This window comes from Bubalus kerabau, chromosome 4 (assembly GCF_029407905.1).
Source record: "Bubalus kerabau isolate K-KA32 ecotype Philippines breed swamp buffalo chromosome 4, PCC_UOA_SB_1v2, whole genome shotgun sequence".
NCBI lineage: Eukaryota > Metazoa > Chordata > Mammalia > Artiodactyla > Bovidae > Bubalus > Bubalus kerabau.
The window spans coordinates 126314669-126335907 of NC_073627.1; the positions used below are offsets into that span (position 1 = coordinate 126314669).

At 41.8% G+C, this 21239-nt stretch overlaps 1 protein-coding gene across 4 annotated transcripts in view; it reads left to right on the forward strand.

Annotated features, from left to right (window-relative positions):
• Positions 1–2590: 2590 nt before the first annotated feature.
• The window catches only part of RUSC2 (RUN and SH3 domain containing 2), a 66274-nt gene continuing 47625 nt past the window's right edge, over positions 2591–21239 (forward strand). For 2 of the 4 annotated variants that reach the window (XM_055578460.1, XM_055578459.1), the window contains exon 1: positions 2591–2915. The gene's annotated coding sequence lies outside the window, so the exon portion shown is untranslated. The remainder of the gene's footprint in view (positions 2916–21239) is intronic. The other 2 variants (XM_055578454.1, XM_055578461.1) reach the window with 2 other exon arrangements.

Below are 21239 nucleotides of genomic sequence, written 5' to 3' on the forward strand. Positions count from 1 at the left end.
ACAGTCTCCTAACTGGTCTCTTTCCTCTAAGTCAGTATCCACACTGTGACTGAAGTGAGGTTTCTAAAGTTTGTATCTGTTCAAATACTGATAATATTGCAGAATATTTCTGCCTTTAACAATGCAAATAATTCCTTCTCTCGGTGATGCAAATTAATTTTGTCTGGAAGAGAATTTACATTTATAAAAGTCAAATACCCTTGTAAATCAGTCTTAGTGTCTTATTGGTTCTTTCATTAATTAGTGAATTAAATATGGCTTTATTTTATATTTGTATAAGACTCATGATTTTAACTTTTTGAAAATTATCCCATAACACAAATAACAGGAAGTAACCCACATTTGCTGAGGTCAAAAATAAAACCATATGAATGTATAGAAGGATGCATCATCAACCCAGGGTAAGAGTTAAACGGCCTCAGTGAGAAGTAGAATCAGCTACTGGAGGCCCCAAGAATCTGGGGAGTAGTCTGTGTCTTCACTTGACTCCTCTCTAGGCAACAGACTGATACTTCTCAGCAAATTGGTTTTTTCTGCAACTCAGGCCATTTGACAAGTAAAATTTGACACCACTCTCAAATTTTCATGGTAAGTCTGCTGCTGCTAAGTCACTTCAGTCTTGTCCAGCTCTGTGCGACCCCATAGACGGCAACCATGAGTAAAAGTGTAATTCTCTCTCCCCCAAGTCCAAATTCTCAGGGAAAGGGTTCCAATTAGGCTAGCTTAGGCTAAGACCCCACCCTGGACCCTTTATCTGCACAAACATGCAGTTTTTCACTGGTCTCCCTGACTAAAGCCCTCTCCACTTTGCCCCCAGAATTGTAGTTCTAAAATTAATATTTGATTTACCATCCTGCCTCCAGATAAAGTATTTCTCCACTGCTTACCGGATGAGTCCCAGCTCCTTAGTTTGTCATGGAAGGCTCTTCATTATCACATTCCTGACCATCTTTGCTATACTCTCTGCATCGGTCCCACATCTCAATCATATCAGTTGCTTTGCCTCATTGTTCTTATGTACATGCTTCCCCCACACCTTTTATGTCCCACTCATTATTCAAAGCTCAGCTCACATGACTTTTGTGAGGCCTGAGGATGTAGTACACAATATGACATTTATCTGCTTCCTTGACTGTGACCTAACAAGCCTGGGAGTGCCTAGAGCACAGGGTCTCAGACTCTCTTTCACAGAGGATGGAACCTAGTGAGGTTCTAATAACTATTCATTGAAAGCCCACCTGCCCCCACCCACCTTTGGATACAAGAAGACAACAGTCTTCAGTGTCTCACATACACCCGGCCTAGGAGCAGGAAGCACATGAGTTCTGATAAAGAAAAAAATATTCATTACACTTGTTAAAGATGGTAAGGCAAACTTTATTTGCAGGGGTGGGGCAGGGGGGAGGGTAGGGAGGGGCCAGGGATCATGGAATAGCTATAGGAACCTCTGCAATGAGGTGCTGCAGTAGGGGAGAGATTGAGCTCAACTCAGACCCCAACAAAGACAAGTGATAATTTATTAGCCAAGCAGCAAGGTAAAGATCATTGGCTGGAAAATTACAGCCTTCATCTATTCTGGCTGCTATAATAAAACACCAGGGACTCCCCTGGTGGTCCAGTGGTTAGCCTTTGTGCTCCCAATGCATGGGGCAGGGGTTTGGTTCTTGGTTGGGACCAAAGGTCCTGCATGCTGCATACCGTGGCTAAAAAACACACCACACTACAGACTGGGTAGCTTATAAACAAATTTCTTAGAGTTCTAGAGGCTATAAGTCTGAGACCAAGGTGCCAGCATGGCCACTAGGTGCTCTCTGGTCAGCAACTTCCCCATCTGAAGGACTGGGCTAGGGAGCTCCAGGAGATATCCTCTGTTACGCTACTAATCCTAATCATGCAAGATCCTCACGACCTAATCACCTCTCAAAGGCCCCACCTACTAATGTTTGGGGGTTAGGATTTCAACATATGAATTTTGGAGGGACATGAACATAGCATTTACTAAGAAGAAACATCAGAGGAAAGGGGGATTCTTGGTAGATCAACTCAACAGAATTCTTGCTGAAAGCAGGCCAAAGGTGATAAATACCAAGGACGGTCAGATATCAAGAGCGGAGAATTTCCAATAAACCGATTTAAAGGGATTCTTGCTTAAACTGGATTCTACAAGGACAAAGAGGGAAGCCCAAAGTCAAGCCTGGTCCAGGGCCGACTCAGAAGAACCTGACTAAATTTTTGGCCAGAGGAGACAGTCTTTGTTCCGTTCTAGACTTTACCAGGCTTCTTCATCCTGGCTATGCTGGGGTGCTTTTAAAAATATCAAGGCTGGGCTCCACCCAACCCTACTCCACCCTACCCGTGCTTCTGAATCAATTGGTCTCTGCTGAGGTCAGGCTTTAGTTTTGTTTTTCTATTTTTCCCAAGAGGTTGTACTGCGGTGTCAGACAGAAAATCGCTCCATTAGGCGACGGCGGATGCGCAGATGCACCTGCCTCCCACACGCCAGTTAAGCTGCGCGCGAGGGTTTTCTAGGTTCCAGCACACCCCAGCCACTTAGCCGGCACCACCCCGAAGGGGCGGGGCCCAGGCCGCAGAAGGCGGGGCCACGGCTGAAGCTCCGCCGCTCCCCTCGCGGGAAAGCACTGCGCGTGACTCGCGGCGCTCAATGCAGAGGGAGCCAGGAGGTGGGCGAGCACCCGCACTGGCCCAGAGGGCCGAACTACGGGCCATCCCAAGGGGCGGCATGAGGGCAATTCAGATCGGACCATCGGCGCCACAGCTGCAGGGGAGGACCGGGCGTTACCAAGCTGTCTGAGAGAAGGGGGACGACTGCTTGTCCCGGCTGCAACGCGACCCCTGCAGGGCGCGAGACGCTGCCGCTGCCTGCGCGATAGGACCACGCCGAGGCGAGAAACCAGGTAGGACGCGTCTTTGGGGCAGGCGAGATCCCGGAGATCCGCTGTCCTCGCGTTCCAAATGATCCCTTGGGAGAAAGGCCCTCAGTTTGCTCACCTATCCAGTCCTTAGCGCGCCCTCCCTTCCCTTCAGCCCTTCGCCCTCGTCCCGTCAGCCCCACCCTTCAGTCTTGCTTGACTCTCTGGACCAACCTCATCTTCAGTCCTATCCCTTCAGTTCCGCTATCCACTGAATCCTCAGTCACCCAGAACAAGCCATCCTTTGGGGCGTCACCTCAGATCCACCCTAACCGTCTCCTCAAACTGTCCCTTCGAGACACCCCCTCAGCTGACTCGCGCCCAGGGGTCATCGTTGTCCCCACATCTCCTGTGACGGCCCGGGAGGAGCGCGCGTGGCCGCTCAGCACCCAACCCGGCGACTGCGGCGGAGTCCTCTGCACGCCGGGTCCTTTGCACCCTCCGCCCCTTTGGCCCCTGGTTCCCACCTTGATGCCTGTTTGAGCCGGGCTGGGATCGCTCTCTCACATCCAGTTTTACCTTGGGAAAACCTGTGGCCTGGCATTTTGCCAGCCCCCTGCTACCGCTCTTACCTGCTGCAAAGGGTATCGTGATCCCGTTGCCCAGGGCTGCCTTGGGATGCCAGGCTGGCCCTGAGGACACCAGGGGGCTGCCCTGGAGGCAAGGACCGTACACGATTCGTGTGTATCTCCAGTGCCCAGCACAGTGCCTGGCACATGGTAGACTCGGTAAATATTTGATGGGTGAGTGAATGAATGAAACCAATGCAGAGGCTGTGAGGCAGTGTTTCATGGGAAGACGCGTCACTAGTTACATGAATGGGGGGAAAACGAAGGGCGTCTGGGGATTACTTGCGGTGCTCATGGTGGGAGCATAAAACTGAACATACTCAGTCTCTCAGTTCATGCATCTCATTTACGTAGAAGCTTCTTTTTATTAGCTGTTTTACCTTTATGTTATGTTTACCAAAAAGAAAAAATTAAGGTCCAAGGCTGCAGAAATTTTTATTGGTCAGCCCTTCAGTGGCTGCCCAGATAATCTTTAAAGAGCTTTACCCAGGTGACCCCCTCCTCCTCTTGCCCTAGAGACTAACTGCCCCCTCCAGGAAAGAATTGTGGAGGCTAGCCACATCCTTCAAACTTGATTCAGTGTACCTGATCAGCTGGTGCTTCAGGACAGGTTGGAGGAATGACCTCAGTTACTTTACCCTTTTAATTCTTGGATACCTCCCCTCCCCCTGCCTCCACTGGAGAGGGGAGACATCCCAGCCTGGCCTAGTGTGAGACTTATCAAAGATTCCTAAATACTACTATAGTATGATCAGGCCATATGAGCCATTTATATCTCAGTAGACCAGCATCAGGCAGGGATTACCACTATCTGAACAGTGTCAGTAATAAACAAGAACACAGGCCTTTTGAAGATGGGATTCTCAAAGAACAGAGAGCCTGAAATCTGTTTTTGTTGGTTCCTAAGAGGATGACATGAACAGATTCAATTTCCTGAAGCTAAGACAGGGTTCGGCGATCTCAATTTTGGCCCAGGGTCCATGGGGAAATAGATGATACTGCTGACTGATGAAACAATGGCTGGAAAGCTGCAGGAGTTTATAAGAAGTAGTTGCCTGACGACTAGAGGCATTATTGTCACTGGGGCTCAGAGTACTGTTGTTTAGTCACTAAGTCGTGTCTGACTCTGCGACCCCATGAACTGTAGCACACCAGGCTTCTCTGTCCTTCACTATCTCCCTGGGCTTGCTCAAACTCTTATCTTTTGAGTCAGTGATGCCATCCAACCACCTCATCCTCCGTAACCGCCTTCTCCTCTTGCCCTCAATCTTTCCCAGCATCAGGGTCTTTTCCAATGAGTCAGCTCTTCACATCAAGTGGCTGAAGTATTGGAGCTTCAGCATCAGTCCTTCCAATGAATATTCTGGGTTGATTTCCTTTAGGATTGACTGGTTTGATCTCATTGCTGTCCAAGGGACACTCAAGAGTCTACTCCAGCACCACAGTACAAAAGTGTCAATTCAGAGTATTGGTAGGTAAAAACTGTGACTGGAGTTTCTTGGGGGGCTCCGTGGAAATGAGTAATGGTAATGGTGTCAGGGAATTGGGAGATCCCACCGCTGTCTCTGGTGTTCTGCTATGCTAGTCCCTCCTCACTCACATATGTGCTCAGTCATGTTCGACTCTGCGTGTCCCTCCTACTGTATGGCTGTAGAGCATTCTCCGTCCTTGTTTCTCTTCTGCTTTGAGCCAGGTCAAAATCTGATTTCCTCTGATTTTTATGTTAAGCGTCTAAGGTCCCTTTTTGAGGCCAGTCCTTCCTGACTGGAAGCTGGGTATGCTCTCACTCATTTCTAGCTTTGGTTTATCCTTCTCTACTTTTTCTTTCTCCCATTCTCTGACTTTGTAACTTTAGAAAGTAAGTCTTGGATCACAGATACTCAAAGCAGGAAGGGGCTCCTGAGCAGAATTAAGCATGGAGTTTAGAGACCAGTACTTTTGATTTTTTTTTTTTTTGGTTAACCAATATGTTTTTAATCGGCTTTTCTACACCTAGTCTGTCTAGGTCCCTGTTAAGACCTCAGTATCCCCAAAACACTCTGGATTATTTATTTTCTCTTCACTTCCAATATGGCAGAGCGTTACCAGATAAAATACAGGTTGCCAAGTTAAATTTGAATTTCAGATAAATAACAGAGTATCCCGTGTTTTTATTTGCTTCCTATATTTTTATTTGCTTCCCTAGTTCATGGGAAGGTTTATGTGTTCTATTTTTCTCTGTGCAACTTTAGGACAATAACTCACCCTTTTTTTCTGTTACTCACACACAGTGACTGAGCACTTACTAAAAGTCAGTTGACTGAGATGGCTCACTGACTGCATGTTAGGGTAAGGGCAGGCTCTGTAGAGACAGTCCGTTGATCAGTGTTGAGGTTACCCAGAAAACACCCACTCAAACATTGACATATGACATTGTAGTTCCTGTCAAATGAGTCTGTCATGCAAAATGAGTGTATTGTTTTGAATGACCACATATAAACATTGCTCTGAGATTGACTTCAGGGGGTGAGGGTGGAGAATGGGATGCCTTCTAATGAAAAGTTATAACTCATAGCAGAATCTCTCTGGTATTACATTTATTCTTTTTTACTTAAGTTGTGGTAAAATTTATATAACATGAAATTTACTATTTAAACAATTCTTAAACATACAATTCAGTGTCATTAAGTACATTCACATTGTTGTTCAGTCGTCACCACCATCTATCTCCAGAACTTTTTTTTATCTTCTCAGACTGAAACTGCATACTCGTTAAACAATAACTCATTTCCTCTTCTCCCAGCCCCTGACGACCACCATTCTACTTTCTTTCTCCATGATTTGACTACTCTCGGTACTACGTGTAAATTAATCATACAATATTTGTCTCTTTGTGACTGGTTTATTTCACTTAACAAAATGTCTTCAAGGTTCATCCATGTGGTAGCTTGCATCCCAATTTCCTTCCTTTTTAGGGCTGAATAATATCTGTTGCAAGTATATATCACATTATTTTTATCCACATAAAAGCTTGGGTTGCTTCCACTTTTTAGCTATTGTGAATAAAACTGCTTCGAACATTGGTGTACAGATATGAGTCCCTGTTTTCAATTCCATTGGATATATATCCAGAAATGGAACTGTTGAATCATATGGTAATTTTACATTTAATTTTTTGAGGAACTGCCTTACCATTTTTCACAGTGGTTGTACCATTTTACGTTCCCACCAGCAATGTCAAGCATTCCAGTTTTTCCACAGATTTGCCAACACTTATTTTGTGTTTTGTTTTTTTAAATAAAAGTCATCCTAATGGGTCTAAGGGCTTCCCTGGTGGCTCAGACGGTAAAGCGTCTGTCTGCAATGCTGGAGTCCCGGGTTCGATCCCTGGGTTTGGGAAGATCCCCTGGAGAAGGAAATGGCAACCCACTCCAGTACTCTTGCCTGGAAAATCCCATGGACAGAGGAGCCTGGTAGGCTATAGTCCATGGGATCACAAAGAGTTGGATACTACTGAGCGACTTTACTTTACATTTTAATGGGTCTGAAGTGATATCTCATTGTGGTTTTGATTTGCATTTTTCTAATGGCTTGTGATGTTTAGTATCTTTTCTTGTGCTTATTGGCTGTTTTTGTATTTTCTTTGAAGAAAAGTCCATTAGAAATCCTTTGCCTGTTTTTAATTGGGTTATATCTTTCTATTGTTGAATTGTAAGAGTTCTTTATATATTTAGGATAGAAGTCCCTTATTATGATATTATGATTTGAAAGTATATTCTCCCATTTCATGGGGTTGCCTTTTCATTCTTTTGTAATTCTTTGATACACAAAAGTTTTTAAATTTTGATGAGGTCCTGTTTACCTATTTTTTCTCTGTCTGTGCTCTTGGTGTTGTAGCCAATAAATCATTGCCAAATTCAATTCTTCTTTATCCATTTATCTGTCATGAAGCTTTTTCCCTATGTTTTCTTCCAAGTTTTCTTGAATAGATTTATCTCTTATGGTTAGGTCTTGATCTATTTTGAGTTAAATTTTGTATGGAGTGTAAGATAAGGGCCCATTCTTTTGCATGTGGATATCCAATTTTCCTAACACCATTTGTTGAAGACTGTCCTTTCCCCTTTGAATAGTGTTGCCATTCCTTGTTGAGTATCAATTGACCAGAAATGCCAGGTTTATTTCTAGGCTCTCTATTTTTTTTTTTTAATTGCGGTATAGTTGAATTACAATGTTCAGCAAAGTGACTTGGTTATACATATATATACTTTATTTTTCATATTCTTTTCCATTGAATATAGTTCCATGTGCTATACAGTAGGACCTTGTTGTTTATCCATTCTGTACATACCAGTTAGCATCTGCTAATCCCAAACTCCCAATCCACCCCTCCCACCCCCCACACCTTGGCAACCACCAGTCTATGCTCTATGCCCCTGATTTTGCTTCTGTTTCTTAGATTCATTTGTGTCATATTTTCAATTCCACATATAAGTGATATCATATGGTATTTGTCTTTGTCTTTCTGACTACTTCATTTAGTATGATAATCTCTAGTTGCATCCATGTTGTTGCAAATGGCATTATTTTGTTCTTTTTTATGACTGAGTAGTACTTCATGGCATCACTTGGATGGCATCACCCACTCAGTGGACATGAGTTTGAGAAAACTCCAGGAGATAGTGAAGGACAGGGAAGACTGGTGTGCTGCAGTCCATGGGGTCACAAAAAGCCAGACACAACTTAGCGACAGTGCTTCACAGTATATACACACCACACCTTCTTTACCCACTCATCTGTCAGTGGACATTTAGGCTGTTTCCGTGTCTTGGCTACTGTGAATGGTGCTGCTATGAACATAGGAATGCATGTATCTTTTTGCATTATAGTTTTGTCTGGGTATATGCCCAGGAGTGGGATTGCTAGATCATATCATGGGCTTCCCTGGTGGCTCAGACAGTAAAGAACCTGCCTGCAATGCAAAAGACCCAGGTTCGATCCTGGGTCAGAAAGATCCCCTGGAGAAGGAAATGGCAACCCACTCCAGTATTTTTGCCTGGGAAATCCCATGGACAGAGGAACCTGGTGGGCTATGGTCCATGGGGTCGCAAACAGTCAGACACGACTGAGCGACTAACACTTTCAACTTTTGTGGTAATTCTTAGTTTTCTGAGGAACCTCCATACAGTTTTCCACCATGACTGCACAAGCTTACATTCCCATTAATGGTGTAGGAGGGTTCCTTTCACCATTTGTTAGCATTTGTTACTTGTAGACTAAAAAAAAAAAATTTCAATGGCTTGTTTGTTTAGCTGCACCGGGTCTTAGTTACAGAATGTGATTTCTTAGTTATGGCATGTGGGACCTAGTGCCTCAACCAGGGATTGAACCCTGGCACCCAGCATTGGGAGCATAGAATCTCGCCACTGGATCACCAAGGAAGTCCCCACCTTTAATGATGGCCGTTCTGACCCTCATGAGGCAGTACCCTACTCTTTTGATGACTGTAAGCTGTGTGATAAGGAAGTATGAATCCTACAACTTTGTTCTGTTTTTCAATATTTTTTTTAACTATTCAGGATCCCTTGTGATTTCATACAAATTTTAGAATGAATTTTTCTATTTCTGTAAAAATTATCATTAGGATTTTGAAAGGGATCTCATTGAATCTGTGGATTGCTTTGGGCAGTTGACATCTTTTCATTATTACAGAAAGAACACAGTGTTAGTTGCTTAGTCATGTCCAACTCTTTGTGACCACATGGACTATAGCCCACCAGGCTTCTCTGTCCATGGGGTTCTGCAGGCAGGAATACTGGAGTGGGTAGCCATTCCCTTCTCCAGGGGATCTTCCCAACCTAGGGACTGAACCTGAGTCTCCCTCATTGCAGGCAGATTGTTTACTATCTGAGTCACCAGGGAAGCCTCACATGAGATCTACCCTCTTAACAAATTTTAAGTTTACAATATATTGTTTATTGTAGGTATATTGTTTTACAGCATATCTTTAGAGCTTATTCATCTTGCTTGACTGAAACTTTATACCCAATGAACAACAACTCCTCATTTCCCTCTCCCCCAGTCAGCTGTCACTCTACTCTTTGATTCATGAATTTAACTATTTTAGATTCCTGATATAAGTGGAATTGGGCAGTATTTGTCATTCTGTGTCATTCTGTGATTTAGCCTATTTCACTTAGCATAATGTCCATCCATATTGCTGGTGTTACATATTGCAGGTGTTGACATCTTAACAATATTAAGTCTTATGATCCACGAACACATGATATCTTCCCACTTACTTCTTTAGTTTCTTCCAGTAGCATTTTAGTTTTCAGTGTACAAGCCTTTACCTTCTTGGTTAAGTTTATTCCTAAGTATTTTACTCTTTCTGATGCTGTTGTAAATGGAATTATTTTCTTAATTTCCTTTTCAGATTGTTCATTATTTTGTCTAGAAACACTAAACTGATTTTTAAAATTTCTTTCTCTCATCCTTATTTATTTGTAAAATGTTTATTTATTTGGCTGCGCCAGGTCTCAGTTGCAACACGTGGCATCTTTAATGCAGCTCTCAGACTCCTGGTTGTGGTATGTGGGATCCAGTTCCCTGACTAGAGTTTGAACCTAGGTCTGCTGCATTGGTAGCACAGAGTCACCAAAGAAAAGTTAAGTTATAGTCTATATACTGTGTATAAAACAAAAGTATGTAAGTAAAAGTATACATTTTAAAAGTTTTACCGAAATACCTAAGTTTTAAAAAAATTATTCTTGATACTTAAAGCAGAAAATTGCTGTTCTCTGGGATTCTTGGAAGATGAGACTTTGAGCTCTGAAATGTATGCTGTTTTTGGCTTCTTGTGTGAGATCCTGTGGTCAAGGACAACAAGTTGATAACTGGGTGGAGAGGGGAAAAGAGTCAGCCAACTTCTGGCTAGATTTAGTTATTTTAGGATCCAAAGTTTATACTTAAGGTTATCTTAGGATCCTAAAATCTATATTTAACTTGTTTATCTGTTTTTATACTTTTGTACTTCCTTTCTTTTCTTATATAATTATTTTAAGAAAGAAAATAGAACCTTATATATAGTGTCCTTAGGGAAAAAATAGAAAATTGGTTTTTACCCATGTTCAGGTAAAAGAAAGATCAGAATATTCCTAAAGTCAGTATAGATAGGATTCAGAAGACTCCAGGGAAAAAAGCAAAAACTCCAGATGGGAGAGTTGTTTCACTTCCAAAATGTTATTTTCTTGTTATCTTAAGGATAACAAGGATCTGTTTATTTAAAGATACAGCCAGGGACTTCCCTGGTGGTCCAGTGTTTAAGAATCCATCTTACAATGCAGAGGATGTGGGTTTGATCCCTGGTTGGGGAACTAAGCCCACACCCCACAGCTACTGAAGCGTCACACTCTGGAGCCCTAGAGCCACAACTAAAAAGAAGCCTGAGCACTGCAAAAAAAGATCCTGCGTGTACCACAACTAAACATGAAGCAGCCAAATAAATAATTTTTTTTTAAAAAGATACAGCCAAACTGTTATCAGACCAACCTAATCTCTTAAGGTTCTAGATAGCTAGAGTTTTTCTGCGAGGCTAATCATTTCCTTTTAAATATCCTCCAAATCAGGGTCCCCAACCTCCAGGATCTAATGTCTGATCTGAGGTGGAGCTGATGTAATAACAATAGAAATAAAATGCACAATAAATATAATGCTCTGGAATCACCCTGAAACCACAGCCACCACCCCATCCCCCAGGTCCAAGGAAAGACTGTCTTCCATGAAACTGGTCTCTGGTGCCAGAAAGGTTGGGAACCACCTTTTGATCTCCTGCTCCAAAAGGATAGTAATTTAAACATTTCTGTCACACTTATATATTACTGTTTAACAAACATTCCACAACTTAGTGGCTTACAACAATGACTGATTGTATCCAGTTTTGTGAGTTGGCTAAGGGGTTTTTCACAGTTCCAAAAGATGAGTTCTTGAAATGTTTTGAATAGGAGCATTGCTGGGTGAATTGTCTCCCAAGGAGATTACTTTGAAGGACTTCTCTTATTTGGTGGGAGAGGGCTATTCTGCTTCTATTCAAAACATTTCCAGAACCCATCTTTTGGAACTGCAAAAAAACCCTTAGCCAGCTCACAAAACTGTGAGATATAATCAGTCATTGTTGTAAGCCACTAAGTTGTGGAATGTTTGTTATACAGTAATATATACATGAGACAGCAATGTTTAAATTACTGTTTTTTGGAACAGCAGTCCCCAATCTTTTACTCCTTAGATAGTGTAATGTCGGGTTCAGTTTATAGGCTGATTTATGTAATATGCTTAGCCTCACATCCAACACAGCAACTTGCAACATTATTAGTTTATTCATCCCTAATGATAGTGGTTGGAGAAGGGAGTCCTGGAAGCAGAACCACCTGCCCATTATGCATCTTGAGTCCTTTTGACAGCCAGGTGGTGGTGATAGATAGTTAACAAGGAGCATTAACAGCTCCTTGTTAAGCTATGGCTTTTTATTGGGTTGTTGAGAACATGTAGTAGAGAATAGAAATTTTCAAAATGTTTTTTAGAGGGGAGATCTTTGTTCAAGTATATTCCACAGATAAGTGGACACAAAAATGTAAAGGCTGAGCTGTTTTGGTTGAAGGCAAGGGGTTGGGAGAAGTAGAGTCTAACCTGTTCATCTCTCCTTCCTTCCCTCTCTACCCCATTCACTTCCCTTTCATTGTCAATGGAAGGGCTCTGTAAAGCACACTTTAAGCCAGTCACAGTGACTACTGAGTTTTGCCTACTGAGTCATGACTCCAAAGTGGAAAGAGGTTGAAAGAAGTGAAGATCCCATCATCTTCAGCTGATCACCTGCCAGTAACCAATCATGGTTTGACAGAAATATAGCCACAATATTTACTGCATACATACCTAAATTCCTATGTGAAACACTTAGCCTTAATTTAATGAGCTGTCTGGAACCAGGAATGAATTATAGATTCCTTTTACCCTTTGATCCAAGACCTATGCTAATTTGTCAACCTTTTTTAGTCCAAATCCAAGAAAATATTTTCTAGCCATAACTTCTAGTTTATAGTATGGAAAAAGTTTGTTTTTAGAATATTTTATAATAATGTATATGCTTTAAATATATATATATATATATACACATTGAACATTGGATGGGCTGTGTACCTCCCTCCCTTTGCATACTATTAGCCTCTTTGCTTAATTTCCTCTAGATATGTGTTAATTCTTAAACTTGAGGCTGCACTGTCACTCCTCAAGTTCTGATTCAGTAAGTCCAACCATTTACCAGTCTAATAAATTCCCAGGAGAGGCTGATTCTACTGGTCCATAGACTACACTTTGAGTAGAACTACTTTTAGACCCAAACTCTAGTCTCAGCTTCTTGATAAGTGGTTCTCAGATTTAATCAACATAAAGGTTTTTGTTTTGGTTTTGAAAGAAATGAAAAGACTCTAATGCATAAGCCCCAGGAATCAAAGGCCAAATAGTGCCACTAAGAGTGTGATTTATGGCATATCATTTCCACACTGTGTTTTCTTCCTTTAGAGATTAGGTTTATAAACCTATTACTCATTTAAGATTAAGAGATTGTGGAGGATACAGTCCAAAGAAATGCTATTCACTGCTCAGATTTTAACCTAGAAAATGTTTAAACTTAACTGTGTTTTTATGGAGACAGACGAAATGAAGGATACTATGATATTTTCCTTTGAAACAAATAAATCTTGTCTATTTTGTTTAAAAATATTTTCTGAGAAAGCGTTTGTCTCTTTCTGTAATTATAGGTGAAATATATTTTCACTGTTGAAAATCTAGAAAAATACAGACAAGTATAAAATGACAACATATCATCGAACAGTTTTTGGAAACCAAATTTTTAATAGTTGGGTAACAAATCCATTGTTTGAATTTACCATAATTTACTTAACACAAATATTAGACATTTGAGGTTTCTAAAAATAGCTTTATCTTTTCTGGAAAATGTTCAGATTAATAACCTTATAAAAAAATCTATGATAATTTCTTTAGTATAGAATTCTGGAGGTGGAGTTAGAGGATTTGAATATTTTTAAGACTGGATATATATATATATATATACATTTTCCCCCAACCTCAATATGAGGGTACCCAAATATGCTCATGGAAGAGTTGACTCATTGGAAAAGACTCTGATGCTGGGAGGGATTGGGGGCAGGAGGAGAAGGGGACGACAGAGGATGAGATGGCTGGATGGCATCACTGACTCGATGGACCTGAGTCTGAGTAAACTCCAGGAGTTGGTGATGGACAGGGAGGCCTGATGTGCTGCGATTCATGGGGTCGCAAAGAGTTGGACACGACTGAGCGACTGAACTGAACTGAACTGAAATATGCTTTTATTGACAAAATGTGAAAACGCCTGTTTTAGTTGTCTTCACCAGGATTAACTATTACTGTTTTATTTGATAACTGATTAACTTAAAGCAATATTTTAATAGTGTTTTAAATCTTATTGTATGCTTATTAGCTATATTCTGTTCCCTCTTCTATGGCATGTTTGCTCATATCCTGCCCATTTTCCTATTATGATCTTAGTTTCAAGGGAATAAGTCAGTCACAGAAGGACAAATACTGCATGATTCCATTTGTATGAGGAATCTAAAATAGTCAAAGTCACAGATATCGGAAAAAGAATAGTGGTTGCCAGGAGCTGGGGGTGGGGGAAATGAGATGCTGTTCAACTAGTATAGTTTGAGTTATGCAAGATGAATAAGTTCTAGAGATCTGCTGTACATTATGCTTATGTTAGCAATATTGCCTGTATACTTTAAAAATTTTTAAGTGAATAGAAATATAGAAAATTTGAGCACCTAACTACTCCTCAAGGATATTGCTTCATCGTTTAATTCCTCTCTTTCTAAATCTTCAATGTCAGTGGAGACAAAGTTACGAAAAAGAAAAGAAAGAGTAAAAGTGTATTTCCCAGAACTAAAGAAGAGTCTCCAAATCAAAAGGGCCCACTGAGTGCCCAGAACAACCAATAGAAATACCATACCCTAGGGTAACTCGTCATGAAAATTTGGAACACTAGGGATATAGAGAAATTTTAAACCGGTGTTTTTTTTTTAAAGTTCACATGCAAGCATCAGAAATCAGAATGGCACTGTACTCAACAAGAATGGAATCTAATTAGTAAGCAGTGAGCAGTGTTTTCAGATTCATGAGAGGAACTGATTTCTAACCTAGGGTTTTATGCTCAGCCAAATTATCAACAGTGAGAGTTTAAAATATATACTTTCAGATACTCATTACAAAAATTTCCTACTATGTATCCTTTCTTAGAAAGCTATTACAGAATATGTTTCAGCAAAATGAGAATATAAACACGAAAGAAGAAATCATGAGATCTAGGGCAAGGGATCACAGGGCAACTAAGAGAAGAGAGGCAAAGAAAATTCCTAGGATGAGGATAAAGAGATGTCCAGCATGATAGTGGTGTTGTAAACCATAGAGGAGAGTCAGTTCAGAATGTATCAGGAGAACAGAAACTTCCAGAAGGATTATGGTCCAGGAAAAAAAAAAAATGGAACTATGTTTGACTGTTTGGAAATTAGATTGAGAATAAGTTTTACAGTTCTGCTAGAGAATTTGGGAAGAATTAGGGATAAATATATAGAAAACTAAACTAAAGAGAGTCAAGTATTAAACTTACAACCCATCATTTCATGGCAAATAGATGGGGAAGCAATGGAAACCATGACAGACTTTATTTTCTTGGGCTCCAAAATCACTGCAGATGGTGACTGCAGCCATGAAATTAAAAGACGCCTGCTCCTTGGAAGAAAAGCTATGGCCAATCTAGACAGCATATTATAAAGGAGAGACATTATTTTACCTACAAAGGTCCATATAGTCAAAGCTATGATTTTTCCAGTAGTTATGTATGGATGTGAGAGCTGGACAGGAGAAAAGTGAGTGAGTGAGTGAGTGAGTGAGTGAGTGAAAGATGCTCAGTTCAGTCAGTTCAGTTCAGTCGCTCAGTCATGTCTGACTCTTTGCAACCCCATGAATTGCAGCACGGCAGGCCTCCCTGTCCATCACCAACTCCCGGAGTTCACTCAGACTCACGTCCATTGAGTCAGTGATGCCACCCAGCCATCTCATCCTCTGTCGTCCCCTTCTCCTCCTGCCCCCAATCCCTCCCAGCATCAGAGTCTTTTCCAATGAGTCAACTCTTCACATGAGGTGACCAAAGTACTGGAGTTTCAGCTTTAGCATCATTCCTTCCAAAGAACACCCAGGGCTGATCTCCTTTAGGATGGACTAGTTGAATCTCCTTGCAGTCCAAGGCACTCTCAAGAGTCTTCTCCAACACCACAGTTCAAAAGCATCAATTCTTCAGTGCTCAGCTTTCTTCACAGTCCAACTCTCACATCCATATATGACCACTGGAAAAACCATAGCCTTGACTAGACGGACCTTTGTTGGCAAAGTAATGTCTCTGCTTTTGAATATGCTATCTAGGTTGGTCATAACTTTTCTTCCAAGGAGTAAGCGTCTTTTAATTTCATGGCTGCAATCACCATCCGAAGTGATTTTGGAGCCCCCAAAAAATAAAGTCTGACACTGTTTCCACTGTTTCCCCATCTATTTCCCATGAAGTGATGGGACCAGATGCCATGATCTTCGTTTTCTGAATGTCGAGCTTTAAGCCAACTTTTTCACTCTCCTCTTTCACTTTCATCAAGAGGCTTTTTAGTTCCTCTTCACTTTCTGCCATAAGGGTGGTGTCATCTGCATATCTAAGGTTATTGATATTTCTCCCAGCGATCTTGATTCCAGCTTGTGCTTCTTCCAGCCCGGCGTTTCTCATGATGTACTCTGCATAGAAATTAAATAAGCAGGGTGACAATATACAGCCTTGACGTACTCCTTTTCCTACTTGGAACCAGTCTGTTGTTCCATGTCCAGTTCGAACTGTTGCTTCCTGACCTGCATATAGGTTTCTCAGGAGGCAGGTCAGGTGGTCTGATATTCCCATCTCTTTCAGAATTTTCCACAGTTTATTGTGATCCACACAGTCAAAGGCTTTGGCATAGTCAATAAAGCAGAAATAGATGTTTTTCTGGAACTCTCTTGCTTTTTCAATGATCCAACAGATGTTGGCAATTTGATCTCTGGTTCCTCTGCCTTTTCTAAATCCAGCTTGAACATCTGGAAGTTCACGGTTCACGTATTGCTGAAGCCTGGCTTGGAGAATTTTGAGCATTACTTTACTAGTGTGTGAGATGAGTGCAATTGTGTGGTAATTTGAACATTCTTTGGCATTGCCTTTCTTTGGAATTGGAATGAAACCTGACGTTTTCCAGTCCTGTGGCCACTGCTGAGTTTTCCAAATTTGCTGGCATATTGAGTGCAGCACTTTCACAGCATCATCTTTCAGGATTTGAAATAGCTCAACTGGAATCCCATCACCTCCACTAGCTTTGTTCATAGTGATGCTTTCTAAGGCCCACTTGACTTCACATTCCAGGATGTCTGGCTCTAGGTCAGTGATAACACCATCGTGATTATCTGGGTCATGAAGATCTTTTTTGTACAGTTCTTCTGTGTATTCTTGCCACCTCTTCTTAATATCTTCTGCTTCTGTTAGGTCCATACCATTTGTGTCCTTTGTTGAGCCCATCTTTGCATGAAAAGTTCCCTTGGTATCTCTAATTTTCTTGAAGAGATCTCTAGTCTTTCCCATTCTGTTGGGAAAGATGCTCAGTTGTGTTCAACTCCTTGTGACTCCATGGACAGCAAAAAAGACTGAGCACCAAAGAATTGATGCCTTCAAACTGTGGTGCTGGAGAAGACTCTTAAGAGTCCCTTGGACAGCAAGGAGGTCAAAGCAGTCAATCCTAAAGAAAATCAACCCTGAATATTCCTTAGAAGGACTGATGCTGAAGCTGAAGTGCCAATACTTTGGTCACCTGATGCAAAGAGCTGACTTATGAGAAAAGACCCTGATGCTGGGAAGATTGAAGGCAAGAGAAGAAGGGGACAGAGGATGAGATGGTCGAATGGCATCACTGACTCAATGGACATGAGTTTGAGCAAACTCCAGGAGATCAAGGACAGGGAAGCCTGGCGTGCTGCAGTCCACGGGGTTGCAAAGAGTCAGACATGACTAAGCGACTGAGCAACAACAAATAGACTCTTATTTGCTATACCAAGTCATAGCAAACACTGGATATTAATTAAATCAGAAAGTGTGAGGAAGGTGGATGTAGGAAGTGAAAAAAGAATGTTTAAAATTAAGAAATAATTAATATGCATGTGATTTATAAACATGAACATAAATGCCAGATGAGACAGCTAAAAGATTTGAAAGTAGTGGAAAATGACACAGTGATAGAAGGGGATTGGAGTTGTGGATTTCTATTATTCATCAGAAGCTTTATAGTACAATGAATACTGGAGTGGGTAGCCTTTTCCTTCTCTACGGGATCTTCCCAACCCCGGGATCTAACCCAGGTGTCCTGAATTGCAGGTGGATTCTTTACCAGCTGAGCCACAAGGGAAGCCCTTTCACTTTTAACTTTGTAACCATGTGCATATATTAATTTAATAAGGTCTTTACTTTTTAAAATAAATCCCCTGACACCACATCAGCCTCTGGGTAGTGACTGTCTGTACTGTAACAGCCAACCTTTGTTGACCACCCAACCAATCTGCTTGATTTTCCATTCACTTTTGCACCCTCTGCAGTCTAATTTCATTTCCACTAAGCACTCCCCTGAAATTGTTTATGTCAAGGTCATCAGTGGACTCCTGGTTGCCAAATATGATGGACACTTTCAACGACTCTGTTTTCTTTCAGTTTTTCAAAGACACCAACCACTGTCTTGCCTCAGGGCCTTTCACACATGTCATTCCCTCTGCTTGGAATGTTGTCCCCACCTTTTACCTGTTTAACTTCCTTTCAGCTAACCTTTCAAGGCTCAACATGTAATTACAGAGAGGCCTTCACAATTTACCAGAAAGGCCTTCCCTGACCTCTTAATCACATCTGTCATCAGTCCTAATCAGATCTTCTTAATACGCTGCACTTTATTTTCAAGGCATTTATCACATTTCATAATTGTATTTTTATTTATGTGATTGTTTGCTTTCCTCCACTAGATTATAAGCTTCCTGACGGCAGGGATAATATCTGTTTTGTTTACCACTGTATTCCTGGCAATAGTCTCTATTCCTAGCCAATAGGAATCGTTACCCAAAGATTGAATAATAATTCTCGAAAGAGGTATTTCAGGAGGGCCTAGAAGTAGAGCACTGATTTTAGGAATTAAAAGAGAGGATAGATTAGAGAGGCTTTTCTACAGCAGAAGCTATGGAACTTGGATAGGGTCTCCTGGGGTACATGTTTGGAAATAATTAGACCTTTTAAGTAGAATCTTGTCAGCCCATGAATTTATGTAGAGGACTCACCTTCACTGTCTTCTGCTAACATAATTCAGGTAGTCATGTACCTGTATTCACTGTGTAGGAAAATCTTGATTCATAGATAAATTGCATATTCACGCTGACTTTCTCTGTATATTATCTTGTGATGTTTCCTGGGATTGAGTCACTTTCCAGCTTCTAGGAGACAAAGAATAGAGCCATGAGGGTTAAAGATTTTGAGGTGGTATGCCTGTTGAAAGGTACTGGGTATGACAGTGACAAGATTCTCTGCTGTGAATTGGTAAATTGAACAGTAGTGCAGCCTCAGAAGTCAATGGGAAGGATTTAGATTCAAGGAAAGAAGACATTCTTGATTCACATTCATTATAATTATTTACTGAGCCTTCAGTTCAGTCAGTTCAGTCGCTCAGTCGTGTCTGACTCTTTGCGACCCCATGAAGCGCAGCACCCAGGCCTCCCTATCCATCACCAACGCCCAGAGTCCACCCAAACCCATGTCCATTGAGTTGGTGATGCCATCCAACCATCTCATCCTCTGTCATCCCCTTCTCCTCCTGCCCTCAATCCCTCCCAGCATCAAGGTCTTTTCAAATGAGTCAGCTCTTTGCATCAGGTGGCCAAAGTATTGGAGTTTCAGCTTCAACATCAGTCCTTCCAATGAACACCCAGGACTGATCTCCTTTAGGATGGACTGGTTGGATCTCCTTGCAGTCCAAGGGACTCTCAAGAGTCTTCTCCAACACCACAGTTCAAAAGCATCAATTCTTTGGCACTCAGCTTTCTTCACAGTCCAACTCTTACATCCATACATGACCACTGGAGAAACCATAGCCTTGAATAGATGGACCTTTGTTGACAAAGTAACGTCTCTGCTTTTTAATATGCTATCTAGGTTGGACATAACTTTCCTTCCAAGGAGTAAGCGTCTTTTAATTTCATGGCTGCAGTCACCATCTGCAGTGATTTTGGAGCCCAGAAAAATAAAGTCAGCCACTGTTTCCACTGTTTCCCCATCTATTTGCCATAAAGTAATAGGACTGTATGCCATGATCTTCGTTTTCTGAATGTTGATCTTTAAGCCAGCTTTTTCACTCTCCTCTTTCACTTTCATCAAGAGGCTGTTTAGTTCTTCTTCACTTTCTGCCATAAGGGTGGTGTCATCTGCTGCTGCTGCTGCTAAGTCACTTCAGTCATTTCCGACTCTGTGCGACCCCATAGACGGCAGCCCACCAGGCTCCCCCATCCCTGGGATTCTCCAGGCAAGAACACTGGAGTGGGTTGCCATTTCCTTCTCCAATGCATGAAAGTGAAAAGTGAAAGGGAAGTCGCTCAGTCGTGTCCGACTCTTCGCGACCCCATGGACTGCAGCCTACGAGGCTCCTCCGTCCATGGGATTTTCCAGACAAGAGTACTGGAGTGGGGTGCCATCGCCTTCTCCAGTGTCATCTGAGTCTTCACTAAATGCCAATCATTGTTCCACATGTTTTCTATATCTTTTAACTTCCACCAGCACCCTGTAAGAGGAGATATTATTAGCCCCATGTACAGGTGAAGAAAGTGAGGGGAGTCAAATAATTTGCCTTTAGACTTTTTCATGATGGCCATTCTGACATGCACTCATCTTCTCCTGCAAGAACACCAAAATCACAACTAGCTGCCGAACAGCCATCAAGAGGAGAATGTTGGATCCCACCAGAATTAGTCCTTAGAGGCAGAGTTATATACCAGCCGTTTCTTAGCTCCTTTCCAAGTGGCACAGTGGTAAAGAATCTGCCTGCCAATTCAAGAGACACAAGATACATGGGTTCGATCCCTGGGTTGGGAAGATCTCCTGGAGGAGTAAATGGCAACCACTCCAGTATTCTTGCCTGGAAAATTCCATGGACAGAAGAGCCTGGCAGGCCACAGTCCATGGGGTCACAAAGAGTCGGACGTGACTAAGCATGTGCACAAGGTCAAGGTCTATGTTGACCAGAAAGAAAAGTGCTTCGCCTAAAGCTGGAGAGAGCAAATCAGAGTTCAGTTTCTTCATTATAAATGAACAGCAGTTTCTTAGTTGAAGTGAGTTCTTATGCCTTAAACAAAAGTGTTTGATGTAAATAGGGACTGAACTCCTGCAGAATGAATGGGAATAAAAATGGGGCTCAACTGAGAGCAAGTTATTGATAGATTCTAGTGCCTACCTGGGAGAGGGCAATGGCAACCCACTCCAGTGTTCTTGCCTGGAGAATCCCATGGACGGAGGAGCCTGGCTGCCATCTGTGGGGTCGCACAGGGTCGGACACGACTGAAGCAACTTAGCAGC